Below are 10183 nucleotides of genomic sequence, written 5' to 3'. Positions count from 1 at the left end.
CCGCGCAGGGGGCGGGGCGAACAGGAAACTACAGTTCCCAGTAGGTCGTGCGTTGTGGCTGTGGGGGCTGCTGGGAGAGTGGGTCTCCTTGGAGCTTCCCCTGTTGTGCGGGGGCTGTCATTGACCCAGCGTCACTGCAGAATCGAGGTCGCCGAGTGATGATGTGAAGTCGCCCGCCCTTCCCTGCCACGCCCGAGTGGTTACTGGCTGCGGCGGCAGCTTGGGCTGCTGCTCTCAGGCTGCGGCCGCTTCTGGGGCTTATTCCTGAGGTATTGGGGGCGGAGGACGGCAGACGCCGGGCCATTCCAGTGAGTAACCTTCCCGCGCGCGACTCGAATTTGCCCTTGCCAACTTCGCCGGAAGGCGGAGGAGCCACCCCGCCCCGCGCCCCTTCAGTTCTCGGAGGTCGCGCGCGGACACCGGGTTCCGAGGCTGGGTACCAGGAGTGCTGGGTGCACGCCGGGTCCTCCCCCCGAGGTGGAAAGGAGACTGTTTCCAAAGTGTAGGTGCGAAGTGATGGTGGCTCTGGCCTCGGGATTTACCCCAGCTGCCGCTCTGAGGATTGGCAGCCTCTTATCCTCTGCCGGACAGCATCCATCTGGAGCCCTGTCTTTTAGGATGAGTGGCTTTAGTGTCTGGACATTAAACCTTAAGCCTCGGTGGCCATCTGTGATGCAAACGGGAGGAGAGGATATTGGAAAGAGCACTTTCTGAGTTGTGTTGGGCTTTTCTTTGCAATTGATTTGAAGCCAGACGCCACATTAAAAAGAAATGGTTGGCTATAATTTTAAGCGTGAATAATGGATATTGGCATTGTCCTTTTTAGTACCAGCATAAAAATAATCTAAACAGTTAAAAAATTGTCATGGCAGTAGTTACATGCTCATACAGCTTTTACTTTCATCTACTGTTTCTTTGCTGGCAAAATAGTGACTTTTCATTGGAAATTCATCAAGCTGAAATGGACCATAAGAACAAAGTGAAACAGACTCTTCCAGTTCTAGAGCTCTCTAAGTAAATTTTTTCATGACCTTCAAATCTTTGCTGTTGCCTTGTAAGTCTGAGCTACAGTTATCTCCAAATTGCATGGTAATGGTGGTGAAGGGCACTTAACAAATGGTGAAGGGCATTTGGTGGTGAGGAAGGGCAGAGATGAAGACACTATCATAGCAAGAGTTATTCCAGTTTTCTATTTTTAAAATTAAGTAATGCCCAACAAGTCTCAGACATTTAGCAGGCACATAGTATGTGAAAGAATGTTTTATAAATCTTACAAATTTTGTTCATATGATGGAAGAGGTAGGAAAGAGTCAGTATTTGAGTACTTGTAATCTGCCAGGCACACCAGTTAGGGTTAGGCTAACTTAATCACTTAACAAACCTGTTGCAGTAATCAGGCTTTGTTTATGTAACAACTAGAGATTTAAATCTAGATCTGCTTTGTTTCAAAGTTATAGATCAGGTAACTTACCTAGTTCAGAAATTACAGATCTTAAAGACTGGCTAAAAAGGAGTTTGGGGTATTATTTCCTAATACTGGTTTCAACACATCTGACCCTTGCTTTGGTACTTGTGAACAAATTTTTTCCTTTGCCTACAATTTCCATCCCTCCCATTAAGACCCTAAAAACTCATTCCAAATATACTTCAATCTATTTTTGTAAGAAATTATAGAATTGGACTTTTATCTCAAAGGTCCTTTCCAGTTCATAGGTTTTATGGTTCTACAGTTCAGATTATAAGCCAAGAAGTGTTATTCTCCACTGTGAATGATTAACATATGTAGTCACAAATAGTAGAAAAATTTTTATTTCAATGCCCCAAATATGTTAAATACCTATATAAGGAATGAGGCAGATGATAGTGTGTTATTTCATGTTCATTTTGAATTTTTTTGTTGTTTTTTTAAACATCATCAGCACTGACTTTTGATCCTCTTTAGTTTGTCCTATTTGGTTGAAAAGAAACCTGAGGCATTAAGGTAATCGTCACATTTAAATGAGTTAGTCAAGAAAGGAGCTAAATTATTCATGGTTTTCTGTCATTTCTGTTCAGACCTGAAGTGTTCTTATAGTAATAATAGGAAACATTTGTAGACTTACTATGTGATATGTACTAAAAGTCTTACCTACATCAACTTATCCTCATGTTAGCACCATGAAATTTTTTTTTTTTTTTTTTTTTTATAGACAGGCAACTAAAGCAAAGGGAATAGTAACATACCCAAGGTAATTTACTGAGTGGTAAAACTGGGTGTCAAACCAGACAAGATCAAATCTTTAATATTCGAGTATCTATTACCAACCTAATAATGGTATTTTTATTGTGATTAAATCATATATTTGTGCAGCTACCTTTTTAGAATGCAAATTCAGCATTAAATGATTTTGTTACAAAGTAAATGAACAGAGCTAGGATTTGAACCCATGCTTCCCTTACTTCAAGGTCCATGTTCTTTTCCTCTCCTTCCTGTTAATCAAATCTTTATTAAATTCTTTCTGTGGTTCACTGTCCTAGATGCTAGGACATAGTCTTTGTTGTTAAGGTATACAATCTGAAGAGGGAGACACAATTAAGATAATGTGTTGAGAAGTGTACAGAGGTCCTACAGGAACACAAAGAAAGAGCACTGAAATCAGCCTGGAGTGAGAAGGCTTGGGCCAATCCTGAGAAAACAAATTAAAATTAGCCTTGGCAAAGAAAGGGGGTAAGTTTTATTTGAGCTAAACTGTGTCATTCCAAAATTTTCATGTTGAAGCCCTAAGCCTCATAACCTCAAAATAAAACACTTTTGGGATAGGGCTTTTGAAGTGATTGAATTAAACGAAGGCCTTTTAGGGTGGCCTCTAATTCATTCTGACAGGTGTCCTTATAAGAGGTAGAAATTTGGACACAAAAATTTACCAGAGATGCGCCTGCACCGAGGAAAAGACCCTGTGAGGATATGTCAAGAAGACCAAGGAAACAGGCCTCAGGCTAACACACTAACCTAGGACTCTACCCTCCAGAATTGTAGGAAAATAAAGTTCTGTTGTTTAAGCCTCTCAGTCTGTGGTATTTTGTTTTGACATCCCCAGCAAATGAACAAACAGCTATATTCTAGTCAAAAGGAATGACATATAAAAAGCCTTTTAGGTGTGGCCAGGTGATTTAGGTTTCATGGTGAGAAGTTTTGAGAGATGAAGCTGGAGACTAGGCTGGCCAGGTTAGGAAGATTTTGTTTGAGAACCTGAGGGGTTTAAACTTTATACTAAAGGAGATGGAATGGTGGAGGGATTTTTAGCAATGGAAAAACAAATTTGCATTTTAGAAACAATATTCTGAGCCTTGGGGGTGGGATAATATAAAAGGGATAAGATTGGAGGCAGGGAGACACAAATTAGTGGCTATTGCCATAGGAAGCTGAACTAAAGATTTTCTTAGACTATTGAGATGTCAAACTAAAACACAACCATTGTTGATATAAGGAAGACTATAACAGGAGTAGTAGCTAACCTTAGGGCATACATAAGAAGATTTAGAAAGAATTTGTATATAGCTCATTGTACTTAGACACTGGCTTTGTTTTGACCTTTTGCTTTCCTTATATGGGTCATAAAGCTTTATACAACTATAGTTGTATTTTTCCACTATGAACAATGATTTTATGTATTTAATAGACATTTATGATGCTTACACCATTTAAGCCCAATCCTCTGAGAGACTTATAAACTACCTACTGTTATCTCCATTTTATACATAAATATATAGTAACATAAAGAGGCTATGAAACTTGCTTAAATTCATGTTAGCTAATATACAGCAAAGACTCAACTCAAGCAGTCTATCTTCTGAGTCTTAGCCTTTCACTACTTGAGAATCAGGGAGGAATACAAATATAAATTGAGTATGTTTGGTGTCTGGGATAGACAGTTTGTAAGTGAAAATGATAAAGAGATGATTTAAAAGTATTTTATAGAAAAGTAGAGTGATAGAAAAATTACTTATTTTGAATTGGGCTTCCAGAAAGACTTGGTAGAAAAAGTGGCATTTGAGCTGCTGTGTGAAGAATAGTTAGAATTTGGATCTGCAGAATTGGGAGAGAACATCAGAGATAGACAAAATTGCATGAACAAAATTACAGAATTGGGAACTTGCTGGTGTGTCTAGGGACCTAGTAAATGCAGTCCTTTGTTTTGGCTGGAATATATTGTGTGGTTGGGGAAGGAAGTTGGAGAAGCCAGTTTGTGGGGTGGGGAACAAAACTCTGGAGAAGAGAACTTTCAAGTGTGAGATGCAAGGAAATTGAAGGTTCAAGCCTGAATAACTGAAGTGTATGCCAGATGTGGTTATCACTGAAGACAGAAAAATCATCAAATCCCAAATCATTAGTTGATAAGTTCTATTTTCACTATTTCACAAGTCCTTCTCTCTTACTGTTGCCATTCATCTGTTTTATGACTTTATGAAAGTAATCTATATATAATGTGATAAAATGTCCTAATTATTTTTCCGTCTCCATTCTGTCTATTCCTGAAATTTATCACCATTCTGCCTCTGGATTTATTTTCCTCAATGTCACTTTCCATTTAGAAATTTGTTTCCTACAGTATTAAGTTCAGACTTCTTATGTTAAACTAGTCAGATTTAAATCTCCAAATACCTTACCCATAATCCTTACCACTCAGATTGGTCTTTATACTGCTACCTTGCTTTTGGATCTCTTTTTGGAGGCTTGTGTGTGTGCTTTTTTAAAATTACATTATTCTAACAGATATACTCCATTTTCATCAAAGTCTTTTCATCCTTAAGAAACCCATAAAAATTTTACATCCTATGTGAAGCCAGAAAAAGGTTCTCCCCACAACACTATCTATGGAACTGTCAGGTTGTAATACCCATTAAATATTTGTTAACTAGTGGTGTTATCTTATTTTCTTAGGTTTCTTAGATATTATGTCTAATCTAGATCATAGAGTGCTTTCCCCATAAATACTAGATTTCTTAAATCTTTAACCTTCTTTTGCACGGAGGCTGTATATCTCTTTTTAGTACTTTTCAGTTTAATTCACATGGTATTTATTGAAAGCTGTTCAATAAAAAGCTGACTGACTAGTGTTTGATTGAGATTATTTTATTGGTATTTATTTTAGAACTGACTGCTTCGTATGTAATGTTCTGACTTTATTCCTAGCTTTACCACTGACTAATATAACCTTGAAGACATTCTGTTTAGCCCTGTATTTATGTTAGAAAATGAGCATACAGAAATTGCCAGAGGTATAGAGGTAGAACTAATTCACTTTATAATGATTGTTGAGATTTTTGAAGTTTATCTATATTTTTCTGCCAGTGTTTGCCAAACTTTGAGTTCTTACTCTTTAGAAAGCTTTTTGAAATCATAGAAGGTAAAGGAGTAGTTAAAATAGGGCCTAAATTAAGAATGTTATGTTATTTTTTGTAACAGTGGAGTTGATGAATTATACTTGGTGAAAGTATTCATTCATCCACCAATTTAGTTAGTAATTCATTTCAGCAAGTATTTATTGAGTTACTTGATCTCCTGCCATTGTATTTGTGTTCTGATCAGTAAGGAGAAGGAAAGGGAGGAGATGGAATCTTCTCTTTTCTTGCAAGAGGACTTCCAGGAAATAAATTATAGTACTATGAAAGATGCAAATGAGATGCTTTGTTATAGAACAAAGGTGGGCAGGGAAGGCCACTTCAGATCAGGTGAACTGGTAACTTCTCTCCAAGCATGACTTTTAAGCTGAGACCTGAAGGATGAAAAGTAGTTATCATATAAAGAACAAGAAAGAAGAGTATTCTAAGTATGATAAATGACAGTTACAGAGGCCCATAGGTAAAAGAGAACAGGAGAAGGAAGTGAAAAGAAGTGACAAAAGGCATTTATCTCAGTGGCTTAGTATGACCAGGAGGAGAGTGGTGCAAGAAGGTGAGGGAGGAGGAATGGGCAGGGACCAGGCTGGGCCAGACCTTATAAGACTGTGACTAGAGGTGTGACACTTATTGTAGGTATTATGCCACCTTTTTTTTTTTTTTTTTTTTTTTTTAAGAAGGAGTTTAGTTTTTAAAACATGATTCTTGCTGCCTTATAGAGAAGGAAGAGGAGCAAGAAATTTAAGCATGAAGTCCTGTTACAAGGTTGGTTTGTAAACTGAGGGATGATAGTGGCTTGAACTCTGATGGTGGTAGAGAAGACAGAAGAGTGGGTAGATTTGAGGTGTATATTGGTAGTTGACTGTACAGGATTTATTAATGGATTGGCTGTGGTGGGGTGAGAGAGGAAGGAATCTAGCATTCAGTGTATTCTAAATAACCTGTGGGATATTTGAGGGGAGCTCAGGAAGCAGTCTGAAGAGCCAATTTGAGAGTTATTAACTGAAGTTGCAGTGTAATCTGGGGTGGTAGTTGGCTGGCACAACAGTAAATGAAAAAAAAAAATTAAAACCAAATCCAACAGCAACAAGAACAAAAAACATAGTCACTATCGGAACTGTGGAAAGTATAAAATTTAAGGATCAAGAGGAGAGGGTTGGATGACCCAGCGAGGGATCTGAGAACAAGCCTGGGAAGATGTAGGTTCCAGGGGAACCATGGAAGGAAACTTAAGTAGAGAGTCATCAATCAACACTGAACCAGAAATGAGTTACCCATTGGCAAAGTAGGGTTAGATTGGTTGGCAGGGACTCTCGGTAGAGGAAGAGAGAATGATTTCCGAAGTATCAGGTTATGGTGGAAATGATGTGTATGAAGAGAGATGGGGTGGAAAAAATAAAACACTCTTTGGAGAAGCTGTGCAAGCATCTCCTGAGAGGAAGTTGCTAGAGGGGAACCTATAGTCTTGGGAAAGGGAGACTTTTGTAACTTTATCTGTTTTTAGTAAAGGGGAAGATTTTGAGCATGTTAATAAGCTAAGGAAGATGGTGAAGCTAGTGGAGGACAAGGATAGCCAGTGGAGCAAGGTTTAGATAAGGCAGGAGTTATGTAAATAACATGGAACTCATGTTTAGTGTTTTTTTTAAACTGGATATGAATATATACACGGTCAAAAAATTGCAAAAACATGATGAAAAGTCAGTTTCTGTCCTCTTTTTGTCTTCTAAGCACCTACTTCACACCCCCATCAACAAGTGTGCAAGAGCATGATTGAAATTATGCTTACACTTAATGCTCAGTATTTAGAGAGAATGTTAGCTGTAAATTTTGTGAATTTACTGGAGGAATGAGAGAAATGGAGAACAGAGAGGGGGGTCAGAGAAGAGTAAGAGAGATGTGGTATGGGATTATGTCAGAAGAAAAAGGGCATTTAAGAGAATCATGGAGTACATGCCTGTGGTGGGAGGCCTGTGGTTGGTGACTGTTTTCAGGAGCTTCATTCCATGTGGTTTTGTGACCCTTCAGGAGAATTAACTGTTCCTTTATAATTAAAATGCAAGTGAACTTAGAAAACGAACTGCTTAAAAATTTATCTCTTATATCAAGTAAATAATGTTTGGAATCCAAGTGGCAGAGCTCTGCTCTCTGCTCTTACTACTTTCTGTCATAGGCATGTCATGTATAGTGCTGGAGTTCCTCAGGCCAGTGTTATAAATCAAAACAAAGGGAAGTTTGTTGGTTAAGAAAGAGCACTCTGTCTGGAGGAAGGGAGGAGGAGGAGCCTAGAAACCAATACAAATGTCTCTGAGATGGGCTACTGTTCCTAAAGCATATAATTTAACAACTTTAAAAAAAAAAAATCTTTTCAACCGTTCTCATCTTTCTCAGCTAGCATTAGGCCAAACCTCTGAATTTGCTTTTATTTTCTTTTTAGTCATGAAATTCAAAGACTACAAATGAGGCTTATTTTAGCAGTTGTGAATTTTTAAAAGAAGATATTGAATCATTTCTCATTTGATGCAGCGCTTATTTTAAATGTGTTTATAATCAGCTGCAGATGCTTAGTAGATAGCATAAAAAAACTAATCAAAGCCAAAGAAAGTTTCAATTCTTTTAGCTATTTTAGAAAAGTGGTACTGTGTCATTACTATAAAAATGATAGTTCACTCTAACACAACTCTTTTATAAAGAGTTTTTCATAAAACAAATAACAGTGTTTTCTTCAAAATGTTCAATCTTAGCTGGATTTTGTTTTTCGAGGCAACTTATTTAGTTGATGTTGGATTGAAAATCTATTTAAACATCTAAATGTTATTAAATGTTGACTAAATGTTGACATTTTAATCTGTAAGCTTAATGCATTACGAGTATTACAATCTTTCATGTGTCAGTTGCTGTTAGATTTCAGACACATAAAAGATATCTTCCTTCAAGGAGCTCAGAGTGTAATGAGGGAGAAATGACAAGGGAGCACATTGTCCTCTGGGATAATCCAAGAAACGGCTTCATTAAACACTGATAAAGAACAAAATCACAGTGAGAAATTTAAAGATTTCCCAAACCTTTTTTTCCATGTTTGTAATGCACTCTGTATTTCCTTGTATCAACAGTAAAATTCTCACAAAAGAAGAGGAGGACCTGTGCTTTTCTTGGGAGGCAGTAAAGAAAGAACAGTGTGTATTCAGAGCCAGCCTAGGAAAAAGAACACAGGTGAGAAAAACAGTTGACAATAGTGTGAAAGGAAGAAAAGAATGCCAGCTAAATCCCTGGTGCTGAAGGGGTGAAAGACAGAGGTTCTTGGGAAACCAGCCAGGAATAGAAAAACAGGTCCTCCGGTTCAGCCTCAAGCAGACACCTTATGAGTTCTCTGATAACCTGGTTATCTGGTTTCTTAGCCCAACATCAGGTTAGAAAGGGGAGAAGCACACTGGCAACACTGAAGTGTAATGCCTGATAGCCTCCTCACAGGAAAAGGAAACAAAATTAGAAGTGGATGTACAATCTAAAAAGAAAAAATATTAATTTGCGATCATTTAATATATAGAAAAAGAACACTAAAAGCTTATAATCCTGGAGGATATCAGCATTATTGCTGTAAATGCTATTCATGATAATGACTGTGAGTCATCTGGTTATTTTCAGTCTTTTTTATACAAAGACATATCTTTTTCCTGCTATAGCAGTTTATTGGACTTTTCCTCATTATCATGTCTTAACAGTAGATAGAAAACATTTTACCATCAATGTTTTTAAAATAAGAAGACTACCACCATTTGACCCAGCTACCCTACTCTTGATCTATACCCAAAGGACTTAAAATCAGCATACTATACTGATATAGCCATACCAATGTTTAAAGCAGCTGAATTCACAATAGCTAAACTGTGGAACCAACCTAGATATCCATCAATAGATGAATGGATAAAGAAACTGTGGTATAGGTACACAATGGAATATTATTCAGCATTAAAAGAGAATAAAATAATGGCATTTGCAGATAAATGGATGCAGTTGGAGAATATTATGCTAAGTGATATAAGCTAATCCCAAAAAACTAAAGGCCTAATGTTTTCTCTGATTAGTGGATGCTGATCTTGATGGAGGAGGGGGGATGGGAAGAATGGAGGAACTTTGAATTGGTAAAAGGGAAGGTGGAGATGGGTTATAGGGGTAGGAAAGACGGCAGAATGAGATGGACATTATTACCCTAGGTACATGTATGATTGCACGAATGGTGCGTCTCAAAACTGTGTACAACCAGAGAATTGAAATGTTGCGTTCCATTTGTGTATGATGAATTGAAATCCATTCTGCTGTCATGCACAAGTAAGTGGAACAAATTTTTAAAAAGATAAATGCAGGTGATTGCAGTCGGCTTGCTAGCCAGGCTCCCCAGCAGCCCTTCAGCAGAAATAAAGGTTGGTTCTGCCCACCCAATTTCAAGCACATGTTTGATTTCTTGTGGCACCTCATTATTTCTAACATGATGAATTCTCAGGTGAACTTTTCTCATTACTAAACATCTATTTGAATTTGAAAATATTTATGTTTTATTAAGGCATGTAATAAACTATTCTTTGAAACCTATTGAATAGAATAAAATTTAAAGCCATATTGTAAAAGATGGCATACTGATTGCAAAATAAACAAAAATAACATCATTTAAAGAAAAATAAGATATGGAAAACCAAAAATATATGTATATATTGAAGGTTTGTGGTGTTTATCACAATGCTGTTAATTCCATCTCCAGGGTATGTTTGCAACTATAGTGTAAATGATGGGCTTTATTGATATACCCCTG

General features: G+C 37.5%; 1 protein-coding gene across 2 annotated transcripts in view; it reads left to right on the top strand.

Annotated features, from left to right (window-relative positions):
• Positions 1 to 75: 75 nt before the first annotated feature.
• Positions 76 to 10183, top strand: part of Trak2 (trafficking kinesin protein 2) — a 63760-nt gene continuing 53652 nt past the window's right edge. Inside the window, exons 1-2 of one of the 2 annotated variants that reach the window (XM_078017853.1) lie at positions 76 to 308; positions 8490 to 8589. The gene's annotated coding sequence lies outside the window, so the exon portion shown is untranslated. The remainder of the gene's footprint in view (positions 309 to 8489; positions 8590 to 10183) is intronic. The other variant, XM_078017854.1, reaches the window with a different exon arrangement.

Source organism: Ictidomys tridecemlineatus, chromosome 7 (genome assembly GCF_052094955.1).
Source record: "Ictidomys tridecemlineatus isolate mIctTri1 chromosome 7, mIctTri1.hap1, whole genome shotgun sequence".
Classification (NCBI taxonomy): Eukaryota; Metazoa; Chordata; class Mammalia; order Rodentia; family Sciuridae; genus Ictidomys; species Ictidomys tridecemlineatus.
Note: the sequence above shows the minus strand (reverse complement) of the source record. Positions and strands in the feature narration are given on the sequence as shown.